General features: G+C 43.8%; 26 non-coding genes across 26 annotated transcripts; 13 read left to right on the forward strand and 13 right to left on the reverse strand.

Annotated features, from left to right (window-relative positions):
* Window positions 1–1085: 1085 nt before the first annotated feature.
* Window positions 1086–1157, forward strand: trnap-agg. Its single transcript has one exon. It is a non-coding gene; the product is annotated as a tRNA-Pro (tRNA).
* Window positions 1158–1443: 286 nt separating this feature from the next.
* trnag-ucc lies at window positions 1444–1515 on the reverse strand. The gene has a single exon. It is a non-coding gene; the product is annotated as a tRNA-Gly (tRNA).
* Window positions 1516–2276: 761 nt separating this feature from the next.
* On the forward strand, window positions 2277–2348 carry trnap-agg. Its single transcript has one exon. It is a non-coding gene; the product is annotated as a tRNA-Pro (tRNA).
* A 286-nt stretch (window positions 2349–2634) lies between these two features.
* Window positions 2635–2706, reverse strand: trnag-ucc. The gene has a single exon. It is a non-coding gene; the product is annotated as a tRNA-Gly (tRNA).
* A 762-nt stretch (window positions 2707–3468) lies between these two features.
* Window positions 3469–3540, forward strand: trnap-agg. The gene has a single exon. It is a non-coding gene; the product is annotated as a tRNA-Pro (tRNA).
* Window positions 3541–3826: 286 nt separating this feature from the next.
* On the reverse strand, window positions 3827–3898 carry trnag-ucc. Its single transcript has one exon. It is a non-coding gene; the product is annotated as a tRNA-Gly (tRNA).
* Window positions 3899–4659: 761 nt separating this feature from the next.
* On the forward strand, window positions 4660–4731 carry trnap-agg. The gene has a single exon. It is a non-coding gene; the product is annotated as a tRNA-Pro (tRNA).
* A 286-nt stretch (window positions 4732–5017) lies between these two features.
* On the reverse strand, window positions 5018–5089 carry trnag-ucc. Its single transcript has one exon. It is a non-coding gene; the product is annotated as a tRNA-Gly (tRNA).
* A 762-nt stretch (window positions 5090–5851) lies between these two features.
* On the forward strand, window positions 5852–5923 carry trnap-agg. The gene has a single exon. It is a non-coding gene; the product is annotated as a tRNA-Pro (tRNA).
* Window positions 5924–6209: 286 nt separating this feature from the next.
* On the reverse strand, window positions 6210–6281 carry trnag-ucc. The gene has a single exon. It is a non-coding gene; the product is annotated as a tRNA-Gly (tRNA).
* A 787-nt stretch (window positions 6282–7068) lies between these two features.
* On the forward strand, window positions 7069–7140 carry trnap-agg. The gene has a single exon. It is a non-coding gene; the product is annotated as a tRNA-Pro (tRNA).
* Window positions 7141–7426: 286 nt separating this feature from the next.
* trnag-ucc lies at window positions 7427–7498 on the reverse strand. The gene has a single exon. It is a non-coding gene; the product is annotated as a tRNA-Gly (tRNA).
* A 763-nt stretch (window positions 7499–8261) lies between these two features.
* Window positions 8262–8333, forward strand: trnap-agg. Its single transcript has one exon. It is a non-coding gene; the product is annotated as a tRNA-Pro (tRNA).
* Window positions 8334–8619: 286 nt separating this feature from the next.
* On the reverse strand, window positions 8620–8691 carry trnag-ucc. The gene has a single exon. It is a non-coding gene; the product is annotated as a tRNA-Gly (tRNA).
* Window positions 8692–9454: 763 nt separating this feature from the next.
* trnap-agg lies at window positions 9455–9526 on the forward strand. The gene has a single exon. It is a non-coding gene; the product is annotated as a tRNA-Pro (tRNA).
* Window positions 9527–9812: 286 nt separating this feature from the next.
* On the reverse strand, window positions 9813–9884 carry trnag-ucc. Its single transcript has one exon. It is a non-coding gene; the product is annotated as a tRNA-Gly (tRNA).
* Window positions 9885–11512: 1628 nt separating this feature from the next.
* trnag-ucc lies at window positions 11513–11584 on the reverse strand. The gene has a single exon. It is a non-coding gene; the product is annotated as a tRNA-Gly (tRNA).
* A 762-nt stretch (window positions 11585–12346) lies between these two features.
* Window positions 12347–12418, forward strand: trnap-agg. Its single transcript has one exon. It is a non-coding gene; the product is annotated as a tRNA-Pro (tRNA).
* Window positions 12419–12704: 286 nt separating this feature from the next.
* trnag-ucc lies at window positions 12705–12776 on the reverse strand. The gene has a single exon. It is a non-coding gene; the product is annotated as a tRNA-Gly (tRNA).
* A 763-nt stretch (window positions 12777–13539) lies between these two features.
* On the forward strand, window positions 13540–13611 carry trnap-agg. The gene has a single exon. It is a non-coding gene; the product is annotated as a tRNA-Pro (tRNA).
* Window positions 13612–13897: 286 nt separating this feature from the next.
* trnag-ucc lies at window positions 13898–13969 on the reverse strand. Its single transcript has one exon. It is a non-coding gene; the product is annotated as a tRNA-Gly (tRNA).
* A 762-nt stretch (window positions 13970–14731) lies between these two features.
* Window positions 14732–14803, forward strand: trnap-agg. Its single transcript has one exon. It is a non-coding gene; the product is annotated as a tRNA-Pro (tRNA).
* A 1651-nt stretch (window positions 14804–16454) lies between these two features.
* trnap-agg lies at window positions 16455–16526 on the forward strand. The gene has a single exon. It is a non-coding gene; the product is annotated as a tRNA-Pro (tRNA).
* A 286-nt stretch (window positions 16527–16812) lies between these two features.
* trnag-ucc lies at window positions 16813–16884 on the reverse strand. The gene has a single exon. It is a non-coding gene; the product is annotated as a tRNA-Gly (tRNA).
* A 763-nt stretch (window positions 16885–17647) lies between these two features.
* trnap-agg lies at window positions 17648–17719 on the forward strand. The gene has a single exon. It is a non-coding gene; the product is annotated as a tRNA-Pro (tRNA).
* A 286-nt stretch (window positions 17720–18005) lies between these two features.
* trnag-ucc lies at window positions 18006–18077 on the reverse strand. Its single transcript has one exon. It is a non-coding gene; the product is annotated as a tRNA-Gly (tRNA).
* Window positions 18078–18711: the final 634 nt, after the last annotated feature.

The raw sequence follows: 18711 nt of genomic DNA on the forward strand, positions 1-18711 counted from the left end.
AGCGCCCATTAACTTTTCTGCGCTACGGATACCGAATACGGCATCACTTTCCTAAACAACCACTGAATTGCAGGGCACCAAATTCTATAATATTTCTAAAAATATTTATAATCATGGAATCACAAGTGACAGCACAGCTTAGCTTGTTGTTAATCCACCTATCGTGTCAGATTTTGAAAATATATTTTACAGCGAAAGAAATCCAAGCTTTTGTGAGTGTAGCTTTCAATGCTACATCAGCTAGCCCCAAATTAGCATGGTCAAGAAAGTGTGAAAAGCAATAAAATTAATCGCTTACCTTAGATAATCTTCGGACGTTTCCACTCACAAGATTCCCAGTTACACAACAAATCGTCTTTTTGTTCGATAAATATTACTTTTATCACAAAAAAATGCCATTTGGGTTGCGCGTTATGATGAGAAACCTACAGCGTCGTTCCGGTTCTGAAAGGAAGATGAAAATGTCCAAACGTATCAGATTAATCGGTACCGGTTACCTCCAGATTAGTCCCGTGACACTTGTGGGGAACGTAGGGCAAAGCGGAGAACATTGTGACAAGTGGGATCACATTAGTTTGTAGCCCAAAGGTTTTGGATTCTACAAACAGAAGTTGGCACATAGACGGTTCCGACTTCAGACGAGTCCCCTGACACTTGTGGGGGACGTAGAGGAAAAGTGAGAATACCACTGTGTTCGTGAGGGTCTCCCCTTTCCAGAGAGTGGTCATACGAATTTGTAGGTCAAACGGTTCGGAAGCTACAGCTGTTTTTGTGAGAAGACCGATTATAGGTATGTCTCATGGTTTGACAAACACCGCTCTAGGACCACCATCTTTCACTGCAGATGCGAAGGTGTAACATAAGCAGTTATGGAGAATTTAGACGGATACGATGCGTCTCAACGTTTCTAGTTGAAACGAATCGATTTTAATGGGTATTTTTTACATTCATTTACGTTGATTCACGCTCACAAGTATAGCACAAACACTCACATGAGGTTCTATCTTTCCAAGCACCGTGGACACGTCAATCGATATCCTCACTGTCATTGCTGCAGAAAGCAAAAAAAAAACACTTTGGTATAAGGCTCGTTGGTCTAGGGGTATGATTCTCGCTTAGGGTGCGAGAGGTCCCGGGTTCAAATCCCGGATGAGCCCTTTTGCAGATGCTTTAACAATCTCAGACAGGCAGATCTCGGGCCACTGGTCGGTGCGCCAACTGCCACCTCTTGGGCGCAGGACGAGGTGGCTGAATGGTTTAGGCGATGGACTACAAATCTATTGTGATATGCACTAGATGGTTCAATGTCGCACAAGATTTATTCATTTAGAAAACCTGCAGAATGTTGGCGCAAATCTGACTTCCACCAACAAGGATATTTATTCAACTGTCATACACTTGAAATGACATCCAGCCCCTAAAATTAATGAATTCCTCATGCTCTGCATTGGCCGGGAATCGAACCCGGGTCAACTGCTTGGAAGGCAGCTATGCTCACCACTATACCACCAATGCTATGTGCAGTTCATTAGAAACATGGAGACATCGATTCATATCTTGACCGTAATTTTGCTGGAAAGTGAAAATTCTTTGACCAATCGGATCGTTGGTATAGGTGTATGATTATGGCTTAGGTTGCGAGTGGTCCCTGGTTAAAAAATCTATCATTTTAATCGGTACCGGGTACCTTCAGATTAGTCCCGTGACACTTGTGGGGAACGTAGGGCAAAGCGGAGAACATTGTGACAAGTGGGATCACATTAGTTTGTAGCCCAAAGGTTTTGGATTCTACAAACAGAAGTTGGCACATAGATGGTTCCGACTTCAGACGAGTCCCCTGACACTTGTGGGGGACGTAGAGGAAAAGTGAGAATACCACTGTGTTCGTGAGGGTCTCCCCTTTCCAGAGAGTGGTCATACGAATTTGTAGGTCAAACGGTTCGGAAGCTACAGCTGTTTTTGTGAGAAGACCGATTATAGGTATGTCTCATGGTTTGACAAAAACCGCTCTAGGTCCACCATCTTTCACTGCAGATGCGAAGGTGTATCATAAGCAGTTATGGAGAATTTAGACGGATACGATGCGTCTCAACGTTTCTAGTTGAAATCGAATCGATTTTAATGGGTATTTTTTACATTCATTTACGTTGATTCACGCTCACAAGTATAGCACAAACACTCACATGAGGTTCTATCTTTCCAAGCACCGTGGACACGTCAATTGATATCCTCACTGTCATTGCTGCAGAAAGCAAAAAAAAAACACTTTGGTATAAGGCTCGTTGGTCTAGGGGTATGATTCTCGCTTAGGGTGCGAGAGGTCCCGGGTTCAAATCCCGGATGAGCCCTTTTGCAGATGCTTTAACAATCTCAGACAGGCAGATCTCGGGCCACTGGTCGGTGCGCCAACTGCCACCTCTTGGGCGCAGGACGAGGTGGCTGAATGGTTTAGGCGATGGACTACAAATCTATTGTGATATGCACTAGATGGTTCAATGTCGCACAAGATTTATTCATTTAGAAAACCTGCAGAATGTTGGCGCAAATCTGACTTCCACCAACAAGGATATTTATTCAACTGTCATACACTTGAAATGACATCCAGCCCCTAAAATTAATGAATTCCTCATGCTCTGCATTGGCCGGGAATCGAACCCGGGTCAACTGCTTGGAAGGCAGCTATGCTCACCACTATACCACCAATGCTATGTGCAGTTCATTAGAAACATGGAGACATCGATTCATATCTTGACCGTAATTTTGCTGGAAAGTGAAAATTCTTTGACCAATCGGATCGTTGGTATAGGTGTATGATTATGGCTTAGGTTGCGAGTGGTCCCTGGTTAAAAAATCTATCATTTTAATCGGTACCGGGTACCTTCAGATTAGTCCCGTGACACTTGTGGGGAACGTAGGGCAAAGCGGAGAACATTGTGACAAGTGGGATCACATTAGTTTGTAGCCCAAAGGTTTTGGATTCTACAAACAGAAGTTGGCACATAGATGGTTCCGACTTCAGACGAGTCCCCTGACACTTGTGGGGGACGTAGAGGAAAAGTGAGAATACCACTGTGTTCGTGAGGGTCTCCCCTTTCCAGAGAGTGGTCATACGAATTTGTAGGTCAAACGGTTCGGAAGCTACAGCTGTTTTTGTGAGAAGACCGATTATAGGTATGTCTCATGGTTTGACAAAAACCGCTCTAGGTCCACCATCTTTCACTGCAGATGCGAAGGTGTATCATAAGCAGTTATGGAGAATTTAGACGGATACGATGCGTCTCAACGTTTCTAGTTGAAATCGAATCGATTTTAATGGGTATTTTTTACATTCATTTACGTTGATTCACGCTCACAAGTATAGCACAAACACTCACATGAGGTTCTATCTTTCCAAGCACCGTGGACACGTCAATTGATATCCTCACTGTCATTGCTGCAGAAAGCAAAAAAAAAAACACTTTGGTATAAGGCTCGTTGGTCTAGGGGTATGATTCTCGCTTAGGGTGCGAGAGGTCCCGGGTTCAAATCCCGGATGAGCCCTTTTGCAGATGCTTTAACAATCTCAGACAGGCAGATCTCGGGCCACTGGTCGGTGCGCCAACTGCCACCTCTTGGGCGCAGGACGAGGTGGCTGAATGGTTTAGGCGATGGACTACAAATCTATTGTGATATGCACTAGATGGTTCAATGTCGCACAAGATTTATTCATTTAGAAAACCTGCAGAATGTTGGCGCAAATCTGACTTCCACCAACAAGGATATTTATTCAACTGTCATACACTTGAAATGACATCCAGCCCCTAAAATTAATGAATTCCTCATGCTCTGCATTGGCCGGGAATCGAACCCGGGTCAACTGCTTGGAAGGCAGCTATGCTCACCACTATACCACCAATGCTATGTGCAGTTCATTAGAAACATGGAGACATCGATTCATATCTTGACCGTAATTTTGCTGGAAAGTGAAAATTCTTTGACCAATCGGATCGTTGGTATAGGTGTATGATTATGGCTTAGGTTGCGAGTGGTCCCTGGTTAAAAAATCTATCATTTTAATCGGTACCGGGTACCTTCAGATTAGTCCCGTGACACTTGTGGGGAACGTAGGGCAAAGCGGAGAACATTGTGACAAGTGGGATCACATTAGTTTGTAGCCCAAAGGTTTTGGATTCTACAAACAGAAGTTGGCACATAGATGGTTCCGACTTCAGACGAGTCCCCTGACACTTGTGGGGGACGTAGAGGAAAAGTGAGAATACCACTGTGTTCGTGAGGGTCTCCCCTTTCCAGAGAGTGGTCATACGAATTTGTAGGTCAAACGGTTCGGAAGCTACAGCTGTTTTTGTGAGAAGACCGATTATAGGTATGTCTCATGGTTTGACAAAAACCGCTCTAGGTCCACCATCTTTCACTGCAGATGCGAAGGTGTATCATAAGCAGTTATGGAGAATTTAGACGGATACGATGCGTCTCAACGTTTCTAGTTGAAATCGAATCGATTTTAATGGGTATTTTTTACATTCATTTACGTTGATTCACGCTCACAAGTATAGCACAAACACTCACATGAGGTTCTATCTTTCCAAGCACCGTGGACACGTCAATTGATATCCTCACTGTCATTGCTGCAGAAAGCAAAAAAAAAACACTTTGGTATAAGGCTCGTTGGTCTAGGGGTATGATTCTCGCTTAGGGTGCGAGAGGTCCCGGGTTCAAATCCCGGATGAGCCCTTTTGCAGATGCTTTAACAATCTCAGACAGGCAGATCTCGGGCCACTGGTCGGTGCGCCAACTGCCACCTCTTGGGCGCAGGACGAGGTGGCTGAATGGTTTAGGCGATGGACTACAAATCTATTGTGATATGCACTAGATGGTTCAATGTCGCACAAGATTTATTCATTTAGAAAACCTGCAGAATGTTGGCGCAAATCTGACTTCCACCAACAAGGATATTTATTCAACTGTCATACACTTGAAATGACATCCAGCCCCTAAAATTAATGAATTCCTCATGCTCTGCATTGGCCGGGAATCGAACCCGGGTCAACTGCTTGGAAGGCAGCTATGCTCACCACTATACCACCAATGCTATGTGCAGTTCATTAGAAACATGGAGACATCGATTCATATCTTGACCGTAATTTTGCTGGAAAGTGAAAATTCTTTGACCAATCGGATCGTTGGTATAGGTGTATGATTATGGCTTAGGTTGCGAGTGGTCCCTGGTTAAAAAATCTATCATTTTAATCGGTACCGGGTACCTTCAGATTAGTCCCGTGACACTTGTGGGGAACGTAGGGCAAAGCGGAGAACATTGTGACAAGTGGGATCACATTAGTTTGTAGCCCAAAGGTTTTGGATTCTACAAACAGAAGTTGGCACATAGATGGTTCCGACTTCAGACGAGTCCCCTGACACTTGTGGGGGACGTAGAGGAAAAGTGAGAATACCACTGTGTTCGTGAGGGTCTCCCCTTTCCAGAGAGTGGTCATACGAATTTGTAGGTCAAACGGTTCGGAAGCTACAGCTGTTTTTGTGAGAAGACCGATTATAGGTATGTCTCATGGTTTGACAAAAACCGCTCTAGGTCCACCATCTTTCACTGCAGATGCGAAGGTGTATCATAAGCAGTTATGGAGAATTTAGACGGATACGATGCGTCTCAACGTTTCTAGATTGAAATCGAATCGATTTTAATGGGTATTTTTTACATTCATTTACGTTGATTCACGCTCACAAGTATAGCACAAACACTCACATGAGGTTCTATCTTTCCAAGCACCGTGGACACGTCAATTGATATCCTCACTGTCATTGCTGCAGAAAGCAAAAAAAAAACACTTTGGTATAAGGCTCGTTGGTCTAGGGGTATGATTCTCGCTTAGGGTGCGAGAGGTCCCGGGTTCAAATCCCGGATGAGCCCTTTTGCAGATGCTTTAACAATCTCAGACAGGCAGATCTCGGGCCACTGGTCGGTGCGCCAACTGCCACCTCTTGGGCGCAGGACGAGGTGGCTGAATGGTTTAGGCGATGGACTACAAATCTATTGTGATATGCACTAGATGGTTCAATGTCGCACAAGATTTATTCATTTAGAAAACCTGCAGAATGTTGGCGCAAATCTGACTTCCACCAACAAGGATATTTATTCAACTGTCATACACTTGAAATGACATCCAGCCCCTAAAATTAATGAATTCCTCATGCTCTGCATTGGCCGGGAATCGAACCCGGGTCAACTGCTTGGAAGGCAGCTATGCTCACCACTATACCACCAATGCTATGTGCAGTTCATTAGAAACATGGAGACATCGATTCATATCTTGACCGTAATTTTGCTGGAAAGTGAAAATTCTTTGACCAATCGGATCGTTGGTATAGGTGTATGATTATGGCTTAGGTTGCGAGTGGTCCCTGGTTAAAAAATCTATCATTTTAATCGGTACCGGGTACCTTCAGATTAGTCCCGTGACACTTGTGGGGAACGTAGGGCAAAGCGGAGAACATTGTGACAAGTGGGATCACATTAGTTTGTAGCCCAAAGGTTTTGGATTCTACAAACAGAAGTTGGCACATAGATGGTTCCGACTTCAGACGAGTCCCCTGACACTTGTGGGGGACGTAGAGGAAAAGTGAGAATACCACTGTGTTCGTGAGGGTCTCCCCTTTCCAGAGAGTGGTCATACGAACCCTTTCCAGAGAGTGGTCATACGAATTTGTAGGTCAAACGGTTCGGAAGCTACAGCTGTTTTTGTGAGAAGACCGATTATAGGTATGTCTCATGGTTTGACAAAAACCGCTCTAGGTCCACCATCTTTCACTGCAGATGCGAAGGTGTATCATAAGCAGTTATGGAGAATTTAGACGGATACGATGCGTCTCAACGTTTCTAGTTGAAATCGAATCGATTTTAATGGGTATTTTTTACATTCATTTACGTTGATTCACGCTCACAAGTATAGCACAAACACTCACATGAGGTTCTATCTTTCCAAGCACCGTGGACACGTCAATTGATATCCTCACTGTCATTGCTGCAGAAAGCAAAAAAAAAACACTTTGGTATAAGGCTCGTTGGTCTAGGGGTATGATTCTCGCTTAGGGTGCGAGAGGTCCCGGGTTCAAATCCCGGATGAGCCCTTTTGCAGATGCTTTAACAATCTCAGACAGGCAGATCTCGGGCCACTGGTCGGTGCGCCAACTGCCACCTCTTGGGCGCAGGACGAGGTGGCTGAATGGTTTAGGCGATGGACTACAAATCTATTGTGATATGCACTAGATGGTTCAATGTCGCACAAGATTTATTCATTTAGAAAACCTGCAGAATGTTGGCGCAAATCTGACTTCCACCAACAAGGATATTTATTCAACTGTCATACACTTGAAATGACATCCAGCCCCTAAAATTAATGAATTCCTCATGCTCTGCATTGGCCGGGAATCGAACCCGGGTCAACTGCTTGGAAGGCAGCTATGCTCACCACTATACCACCAATGCTATGTGCAGTTCATTAGAAACATGGAGACATCGATTCATATCTTGACCGTAATTTTGCTGGAAAGTGAAAATTCTTTGACCAATCGGATCGTTGGTATAGGTGTATGATTATGGCTTAGGTTGCGAGTGGTCCCTGGTTAAAAAATCTATCATTTTAATCGGTACCGGGTACCTTCAGATTAGTCCCGTGACACTTGTGGGGAACGTAGGGCAAAGCGGAGAACATTGTGACAAGTGGGATCACATTAGTTTGTAGCCCAAAGGTTTTGGATTCTACAAACAGAAGTTGGCACATAGATGGTTCCGACTTCAGACGAGTCCCCTGACACTTGTGGGGGACGTAGAGGAAAAGTGAGAATACCACTGTGTTCGTGAGGGTCTCCCCTTTCCAGAGAGTGGTCATACGAATTTGTAGGTCAAACGGTTCGGAAGCTACAGCTGTTTTTGTGAGAAGACCGATTATAGGTATGTCTCATGGTTTGACAAAAACCGCTCTAGGTCCACCATCTTTCACTGCAGATGCGAAGGTGTATCATAAGCAGTTATGGAGAATTTAGACGGATACGATGCGTCTCAACGTTTCTAGATTGAAATCGAATCGATTTTAATGGGTATTTTTTACATTCATTTACGTTGATTCACGCTCACAAGTATAGCACAAACACTCACATGAGGTTCTATCTTTCCAAGCACCGTGGACACGTCAATTGATATCCTCACTGTCATTGCTGCAGAAAGCAAAAAAAAAAACGCTTTGGTATAAGGCTCGTTGGTCTAGGGGTATGATTCTCGCTTAGGGTGCGAGAGGTCCCGGGTTCAAATCCCGGATGAGCCCTTTTGCAGATGCTTTAACAATCTCAGACAGGCAGATCTCGGGCCACTGGTCGGTGCGCCAACTGCCACCTCTTGGGCGCAGGACGAGGTGGCTGAATGGTTTAGGCGATGGACTACAAATCTATTGTGATATGCACTAGATGGTTCAATGTCGCACAAGATTTATTCATTTAGAAAACCTGCAGAATGTTGGCGCAAATCTGACTTCCACCAACAAGGATATTTATTCAACTGTCATACACTTGAAATGACATCCAGCCCCTAAAATTAATGAATTCCTCATGCTCTGCATTGGCCGGGAATCGAACCCGGGTCAACTGCTTGGAAGGCAGCTATGCTCACCACTATACCACCAATGCTATGTGCAGTTCATTAGAAACATGGAGACATCGATTCATATCTTGACCGTAATTTTGCTGGAAAGTGAAAATTCTTTGACCAATCGGATCGTTGGTATAGGTGTATGATTATGGCTTAGGTTGCGAGTGGTCCCTGGTTAAAAAATCTATCATTTTAATCGGTACCGGGTACCTTCAGATTAGTCCCGTGACACTTGTGGGGAACGTAGGGCAAAGCGGAGAACATTGTGACAAGTGGGATCACATTAGTTTGTAGCCCAAAGGTTTTGGATTCTACAAACAGAAGTTGGCACATAGATGGTTCCGACTTCAGACGAGTCCCCTGACACTTGTGGGGGACGTAGAGGAAAAGTGAGAATACCACTGTGTTCGTGAGGGTCTCCCCTTTCCAGAGAGTGGTCATACGAATTTGTAGGTCAAACGGTTCGGAAGCTACAGCTGTTTTTGTGAGAAGACCGATTATAGGTATGTCTCATGGTTTGACAAAAACCGCTCTAGGTCCACCATCTTTCACTGCAGATGCGAAGGTGTATCATAAGCAGTTATGGAGAATTTAGACGGATACGATGCGTCTCAACGTTTCTAGATTGAAATCGAATCGATTTTAATGGGTATTTTTTACATTCATTTACGTTGATTCACGCTCACAAGTATAGCACAAACACTCACATGAGGTTCTATCTTTCCAAGCACCGTGGACACGTCAATTGATATCCTCACTGTCATTGCTGCAGAAAGCAAAAAAAAAAACGCTTTGGTATAAGGCTCGTTGGTCTAGGGGTATGATTCTCGCTTAGGGTGCGAGAGGTCCCGGGTTCAAATCCCGGATGAGCCCTTTTGCAGATGCTTTAACAATCTCAGACAGGCAGATCTCGGGCCACTGGTCGGTGCGCCAACTGCCACCTCTTGGGCGCAGGACGAGGTGGCTGAATGGTTTAGGCGATGGACTACAAATCTATTGTGATATGCACTAGATGGTTCAATGTCGCACAAGATTTATTCATTTAGAAAACCTGCAGAATGTTGGCGCAAATCTGACTTCCACCAACAAGGATATTTATTCAACTGTCATACACTTGAAATGACATCCAGCCCCTAAAATTAATGAATTCCTCATGCTCTGCATTGGCCGGGAATCGAACCCGGGTCAACTGCTTGGAAGGCAGCTATGCTCACCACTATACCACCAATGCTATGTGCAGTTCATTAGAAACATGGAGACATCGATTCATATCTTGACCGTAATTTTGCTGGAAAGTGAAAATTCTTTGACCAATCGGATCGTTGGTATAGGTGTATGATTATGGCTTAGGTTGCGAGTGGTCCCTGGTTAAAAAATCTATCATTTTAATCGGTACCGGGTACCTTCAGATTAGTCCCGTGACACTTGTGGGGAACGTAGGGCAAAGCGGAGAACATTGTGACAAGTGGGATCACATTAGTTTTGTAGCCCAAAGGTTTTGATTCTACAAACAGAAGTTGGCACATAGATGGTTCCGACTTCAGACGAGTCCCCTGACACTTGTGGGGGACGTAGAGGAAAAGTGAGAATACCACTGTGTTCGTGAGGGTCTCCCCTTTCCAGAGAGTGGTCATACGAATTTGTAGGTCAAACGGTTCGGAAGCTACAGCTGTTTTTGTGAGAAGACCGATTATAGGTATGTCTCATGGTTTGACAAAAACCGCTCTAGGTCCACCCCCTTTCGACGCTCGCCCTTACGCAGGAAGGGACCTCCGGATGCCATTTTCAGAGGCTCGGTTATCAACGTGAAATGTATCCGTCTGTAATTTAATTCGATATAGGAGTTAGAAACATCATAAGGTAGTTAATTTAAACCGTTTTATAGCAATTTATATCCGTTTAGTGCGATTTTGATGCATTTCTATGTGAAGCACCGGGCACGTTTCGGGGTCCCGGTCGAACGTTAGCGGGCATTTCGACGGACAAAGGACATCTTTCGACCAAAAGAAGATTAGAACCAAGAAAGAATACATTGCCCAAGAATCTGATGGAAAATCACCTCATAGTAAGTAATATTTAATATGATAAATCGTTGTTCTGTCGAAATATTTTAAACGCATATTTCGCCATCTTGTTTTCTATCCCTTCGCTTGGCGAACCCTGTATTGCACAGTAAGGATAATTTTAGAAATGTAAATCAGCGATTGCATTAAGAACTAATTTGTCTTTCGATTCCTGTCAACCCTGTATTTTTTAGTCAAGTATATGATTAGCTATTGATTAAACTAGATCACTCTGAAAGATGGCGACCGACTTTTCCATGCTGGTTTTGCTACCATCTTCATTGTATAACCACGTTTTTTTATGGCTAAATATGCACATTTTCGAACAAACAATATATGTATGTTGTAATATGATGTTACAGGAGTGTCAACGGAAGAATTCTGAGAAGGTTAGTGAAAAAATTAATATCTTTTGGCGATGATTACGTTATCGCTCTCTGGCTTGAATTGATGCTCTGGTATTGTTTGCAAATGTGGTATGCTAACTTATCGATTTATTGTGTTTTCGCTGTAAAACGCTTAGAAAATCTGAAATATTGTCTGAAATCACAAGATCTGTGTCTTTCCATTGCTATGCTTTGTCTATTTTTATGAAATGTTTTATGATGAGTAAATTGGTCATACACGTTGCTCTCTCTAGTAATTCTAGTCCAGTTGTGACTGTGGGTGCATTTTTTTTTAGATAAACCTGCAGAATGTTGGCGCAAATCTGACTTCCACCAACAAGGATATTTATTCAACTGTCATACACTTGAAATGACATCCAGCCCCTAAAATTAATGAATTCCTCATGCTCTGCATTGGCCGGGAATCGAACCCGGGTCAACTGCTTGGAAGGCAGCTATGCTCACCACTATACCACCAATGCTATGTGCAGTTCATTAGAAACATGGAGACATCGATTCATATCTTGACCGTAATTTTGCTGGAAAGTGAAAATTCTTTGACCAATCGGATCGTTGGTATAGGTGTATGATTATGGCTTAGGTTGCGAGTGGTCCCTGGTTAAAAAATCTATCATTTTAATCGGTACCGGGTACCTTCAGATTAGTCCCGTGACACTTGTGGGGAACGTAGGGCAAAGCGGAGAACATTGTGACAAGTGGGATCACATTAGTTTGTAGCCCAAAGGTTTTGGATTCTACAAACAGAAGTTGGCACATAGATGGTTCCGACTTCAGACGAGTCCCCTGACACTTGTGGGGGACGTAGAGGAAAAGTGAGAATACCACTGTGTTCGTGAGGGTCTCCCCTTTCCAGAGAGTGGTCATACGAATTTGTAGGTCAAACGGTTCGGAAGCTACAGCTGTTTTTGTGAGAAGACCGATTATAGGTATGTCTCATGGTTTGACAAAAACCGCTCTAGGTCCACCATCTTTCACTGCAGATGCGAAGGTGTATCATAAGCAGTTATGGAGAATTTAGACGGATACGATGCGTCTCAACGTTTCTAGTTGAAATCGAATCGATTTTAATGGGTATTTTTTACATTCATTTACGTTGATTCACGCTCACAAGTATAGCACAAACACTCACATGAGGTTCTATCTTTCCAAGCACCGTGGACACGTCAATTGATATCCTCACTGTCATTGCTGCAGAAAGCAAAAAAAAAAACACTTTGGTATAAGGCTCGTTGGTCTAGGGGTATGATTCTCGCTTAGGGTGCGAGAGGTCCCGGGTTCAAATCCCGGATGAGCCCTTTTGCAGATGCTTTAACAATCTCAGACAGGCAGATCTCGGGCCACTGGTCGGTGCGCCAACTGCCACCTCTTGGGCGCAGGACGAGGTGGCTGAATGGTTTAGGCGATGGACTACAAATCTATTGTGATATGCACTAGATGGTTCAATGTCGCACAAGATTTATTCATTTAGAAAACCTGCAGAATGTTGGCGCAAATCTGACTTCCACCAACAAGGATATTTATTCAACTGTCATACACTTGAAATGACATCCAGCCCCTAAAATTAATGAATTCCTCATGCTCTGCATTGGCCGGGAATCGAACCCGGGTCAACTGCTTGGAAGGCAGCTATGCTCACCACTATACCACCAATGCTATGTGCAGTTCATTAGAAACATGGAGACATCGATTCATATCTTGACCGTAATTTTGCTGGAAAGTGAAAATTCTTTGACCAATCGGATCGTTGGTATAGGTGTATGATTATGGCTTAGGTTGCGAGTGGTCCCTGGTTAAAAAATCTATCATTTTAATCGGTACCGGGTACCTTCAGATTAGTCCCGTGACACTTGTGGGGAACGTAGGGCAAAGCGGAGAACATTGTGACAAGTGGGATCACATTAGTTTGTAGCCCAAAGGTTTTGGATTCTACAAACAGAAGTTGGCACATAGATGGTTCCGACTTCAGACGAGTCCCCTGACACTTGTGGGGGACGTAGAGGAAAAGTGAGAATACCACTGTGTTCGTGAGGGTCTCCCCTTTCCAGAGAGTGGTCATACGAATTTGTAGGTCAAACGGTTCGGAAGCTACAGCTGTTTTTGTGAGAAGACCGATTATAGGTATGTCTCATGGTTTGACAAAAACCGCTCTAGGTCCACCATCTTTCACTGCAGATGCGAAGGTGTATCATAAGCAGTTATGGAGAATTTAGACGGATACGATGCGTCTCAACGTTTCTAGATGAAATCGAATCGATTTTAATGGGTATTTTTTACATTCATTTACGTTGATTCACGCTCACAAGTATAGCACAAACACTCACATGAGGTTCTATCTTTCCAAGCACCGTGGACACGTCAATTGATATCCTCACTGTCATTGCTGCAGAAAGCAACAAAAAAAAACACTTTGGTATAAGGCTCGTTGGTCTAGGGGTATGATTCTCGCTTAGGGTGCGAGAGGTCCCGGGTTCAAATCCCGGATGAGCCCTTTTGCAGATGCTTTAACAATCTCAGACAGGCAGATCTCGGGCCACTGGTCGGTGCGCCAACTGCCACCTCTTGGGCGCAGGACGAGGTGGCTGAATGGTTTAGGCGATGGACTACAAATCTATTGTGATATGCACTAGATGGTTCAATGTCGCACAAGATTTATTCATTTAGAAAACCTGCAGAATGTTGGCGCAAATCTGACTTCCACCAACAAGGATATTTATTCAACTGTCATACACTTGAAATGACATCCAGCCCCTAAAATTAATGAATTCCTCATGCTCTGCATTGGCCGGGAATCGAACCCGGGTCAACTGCTTGGAAGGCAGCTATGCTCACCACTATACCACCAATGCTATGTGCAGTTCATTAGAAACATGGAGACATCGATTCATATCTTGACCGTAATTTTGCTGGAAAGTGAAAATTCTTTGACCAATCGGATCGTTGGTATAGGTGTATGATTATGGCTTAGGTTGCGAGTGGTCCCTGGTTAAAAAATCTATCATTTTAATCGGTACCGGGTACCTTCAGATTAGTCCCGTGACACTTGTGGGGAACGTAGGGCAAAGCGGAGAACATTGTGACAAGTGGGATCACATTAGTTTGTAGCCCAAAGGTTTTGGATTCTACAAACAGAAGTTGGCACATAGATGGTTCCGACTTCAGACGAGTCCCCTGACACTTGTGGGGGACGTAGAGGAAAAGTGAGAATACCACTGTGTTCGTGAGGGTCTCCCCTTTCCAGAGAGTGGTCATACGAATTTGTAGGTCAAACGGTTCGGAAGCTACAGCTGTTTTTGTGAGAAGACCGATTATAGGTATGTCTCATGGTTTGACAAAAACCGCTCTAGGTCCACCATCTTTCACTGCAGATGCGAAGGTGTAATCATAAGCAGTTATGGAGAATTTAGACGGATACGATGCGTCTCAACGTTTCTAGTTGAAATCGAATCGATTTTAATGGGTATTTTTTACATTCATTTACGTTGATTCACGCTCACAAGTATAGCACAAACACTCACATGAGGTTCTATCTTTCCAAGCACCGTGGACACGTCAATTGATATCCTCACTGTCATTGCTGCAGAAAGCAAAAAAAAAACACTTTGGTATAAGGCTCGTTGGTCTAGGGGTATGATTCTCGCTTAGGGTGCGAGAGGTCCCGGGTTCAAATCCCGGATGAGCCCTTTTGCAGATGCTTTAACAATCTCAGACAGGCAGATCTCGGGCCACTGGTCGGTGCGCCAACTGCCACCTCATTAGATGACAGTCTGATAACATATTTATGGTATGGGATAGGTTTTGTTAGAAAAAAGTGCATATTTCAGGTAGATGGCATAGGTTACAATTGCACCCACCGTCACAAATGGAATAGAAAAACTACTTAGAGCAACGTGTTTACCTACTTACTAATCATCAAACATTTCGTAAAAATACACAGCATACACGAATCGAAAGACACAGATCCTGTGAATACAGACAATATTTCAGATTTTCTAAGTGTCTTACAGCGAAAACACAATAAATCGTTATATTAGCATAGCACATACCACATAGCAGCCCAGCATTGATTCTAGCCAAAGTGAGCGATAAAAGTCAACATCGCCAAAAGATATTAATTTTTTCACTAACCTTCTCAGAATTCTTCCGATGACACTCCTGTAACATCACATTACAACATGCATATACAGTTTGATCGCAAATGTTTATATTTAGCCACCAAAATCATGGTTATACAATGTGAAATTTAGCTCAGCGGGTCAAACTGCTTGGAAGGCAGCTATGCTCACCACTATACCACCAATGCTATGTGCAGTTCATTAGAAACATGGAGACATCGATTCATATCTTGACCGTAATTTTGCTGGAAAGTGAAAATTCTTTGACCAATCGGATCGTTGGTATAGGTGTATGATTATGGCTTAGGTTGCGAGTGGTCCCTGGTTAAAAAATCTATCATTTTAATCGGTACCAGGGGTACCTTCAGATTAGTCCCGTGACACTTGTGGGGAACGTAGGGCAAAGCGGAGAACATTGTGACAAGTGGGATCACATTAGTTTGTAGCCCAAAGGTTTTGGATTCTACAAACAGAAGTTGGCACATAGATGGTTTCCGACTTCAGACGAGTCCCCTGACACTTGTGGGGGGACGTAGAGGAAAAGTGAGAATACCACTGTGTTCGTGAGGGTCTCCCCTTAACGAGTAGAAACATGACCCGAGTAATATTACCCCCTTCACTAATGCTTGGAAAAGGTGCGGGCCGGTGTCCTCTAGGCGCATGACGCAGCTCCAAAAGAATGACTAGCTTCAGGGTTTTTTCATTTGTAGGGCCTGTGAACGCGCAATCGACCCCATTGGAATCGTCATCACGTAAAGGCATCCAGGGGAAGACGTAAGAAGTGTCCGTATAGTCATAGCAAAATCAGTGCCTTTTTAACTGACTTCAGAACAGTGGCCAACATTTCTGAAATCTGAATCCATGTCAGGGAAATTGCTGTAGAATGGGCTCTGTTCCACTTAGAGACAAAATTTCAACTCCTATAGAAACTATAGACTGTTTTCTATCCAATAATAATAATAATATGCATATTGTACGATCAAGGATTTTGTGGGAAGCCGTTTAAAAAAAGTACCCAATTAGCATAAATAGCCTAAACAGCGCCCTCATCCCCAACAGGTTAATGGGTATTTTTTACATTCATTTACGTTGATTCACGCTCACAAGTATAGCACAAACACTCACATGAGGTTCTATCTTTCCAAGCACCGTGGACACGTCAATTGATATCCTCACTGTCATTGCTGCAGAAAGCAAAAAAAAAAACACTTTGGTATAAGGCTCGTTGGTCTAGGGGTATGATTCTCGCTTAGGGTGCGAGAGGTCCCGGGTTCAAATCCCGGATGAGCCCTTTTGCAGATGCTTTAACAATCTCAGACAGGCAGATCTCGGGCCACTGGTCGGTGCGCCAACTGCCACCTCTTGGGCGCAGGACGAGGTGGCTGAATGGTTTAGGCGATGGACTACAAATCTATTGTGATATGCACTAGATGGTTCAATGTCGCACAAGATTTATTCATTTAGAAAACCTGCAGAATGTTGGCGCAAATCTGACTTCCACCAACAAGGATATTTATTCAACTGTCATACACTTGAAATGACATCCAGCCCCTAAAATTAATGAATTCCTCATGCTCTGCATTGGCCGGGAATCGAACCCGGGTCAACTGCTTGGAAGGCAGCTATGCTCACCACTATACCACCAATGCTATGTGCAGTTCATTAGAAACATGGAGACATCGATTCATATCTTGACCGTAATTTTGCTGGAAAGTGAAAATTCTTTGACCAATCGGATCGTTGGTATAGGTGTATGATTATGGCTTAGGTTGCGAGTGGTCCCTGGTTAAAAAATCTATCATTTTAATCGGTACCGGGTACCTTCAGATTAGTCCCGTGACACTTGTGGGGAACGTAGGGCAAAGCGGAGAACATTGTGACAAGTGGGATCACATTAGTTTGTAGCCCAAAGGTTTTGGATTCTACAAACAGAAGTTGGCACATAGATGGTTCCGACTTCAGACGAGTCCCCTGACACTTGTGGGGGACGTAGAGGAAAAGTGAGAATACCACTGTGTTCGTGAGGGTCTCCCCTTTCCAGAGAGTGGTCATACGAATTTGTAGGTCAAACGGTTCGGAAGCTACAGCTGTTTTTGTGAGAAGACCGATTATAGGTATGTCTCATGGTTTGACAAAAACCGCTCTAGGTCCACCATCTTTCACTGCAGATGCGAAGGTGTATCATAAGCAGTTATGGAGAATTTAGACGGATACGATGCGTCTCAACGTTTCTAGATTGAAATCGAATCGATTTTAATGGGTATTTTTTACATTCATTTACGTTGATTCACGCTCACAAGTATAGCACAAACACTCACATGAGGTTCTATCTTTCCAAGCACCGTGGACACGTCAATTGATATCCTCACTGTCATTGCTGCAGAAAGCAAAAAAAAAAACACTTTGGTATAAGGCTCGTTGGTCTAGGGGTATGATTCTCGCTTAGGGTGCGAGAGGTCCCGGGTTCAAATCCCGGATGAGCCCTTTTGCAGATGCTTTAACAATCTCAGACAGGCAGATCTCGGGCCACTGGTCGGTGCGCCAACTGCCACCTCTTGGGCGCAGGACGAGGTGGCTGAATGGTTTAGGCGATGGACTACAAATCTATTGTGATATGCACTAGATGGTTCAATGTCGCACAAGATTTATTCATTTAGAAAACCTGCAGAATGTTGGCGCAAATCTGACTTCCACCAACAAGGATATTTATTCAACTGTCATACACTTGAAATGACATCCAGCCCCTAAAATTAATGAATTCCTCATGCTCTGCATTGGCCGGGAATCGAACCCGGGTCAACTGCTTGGAAGGCAGCTATGCTCACCACTATACCACCAATGCTATGTGCAGTTCATTAGAAACATGGAGACATCGATTCATATCTTGACCGTAATTTTGCTGGAAAGTGAAAATTCTTTGACCAATCGGATCGTTGGTATAGGTGTATGATTATGGCTTAGGTTGCGAGTGGTCCCTGGTTAAAAAATCTATCATTTTAATCGGTACCGGGTACCTTCAGATTAGTCCCGTGACACTTGTGGGGAACGTAGGGCAAAGCGGAGAACATTGTGACAAGTGGGATCACATTAGTTTGTAGCCCAAAGGTTTTGGATTCTACAAACAGAAGTTGGCACATAGATGGTTCCGACTTCAGACGAGTCCCCTGACACTTGTGGGGGACGTAGAGGAAAAGTGAGAATACCACTGTGTTCGTGAGGGTCTCCCCTTTCCAGAGAGTGGTCATACGAATTTGTAGGTCAAACGGTTCGGAAGCTACAGCTGTTTTTGTGAGAAGACCGATTATAGGTATGTCTCATGGTTTGACAAAAACCGCTCTAGGTCCACCATCTTTCACTGCAGATGCGAAGGTGTATCATAAGCAGTTATGGAGAATTTAGACGGATACGATGCGTCTCAACGTTTCTAGATTGAAATCGAATCGATTTTAATGGGTATTTTTTACATTCATTTACGT

Source organism: Salvelinus namaycush, unplaced genomic scaffold (genome assembly GCF_016432855.1).
Source record: "Salvelinus namaycush isolate Seneca unplaced genomic scaffold, SaNama_1.0 Scaffold1061, whole genome shotgun sequence".
NCBI classification, from domain to species: Eukaryota; Metazoa; Chordata; class Actinopteri; order Salmoniformes; family Salmonidae; genus Salvelinus; species Salvelinus namaycush.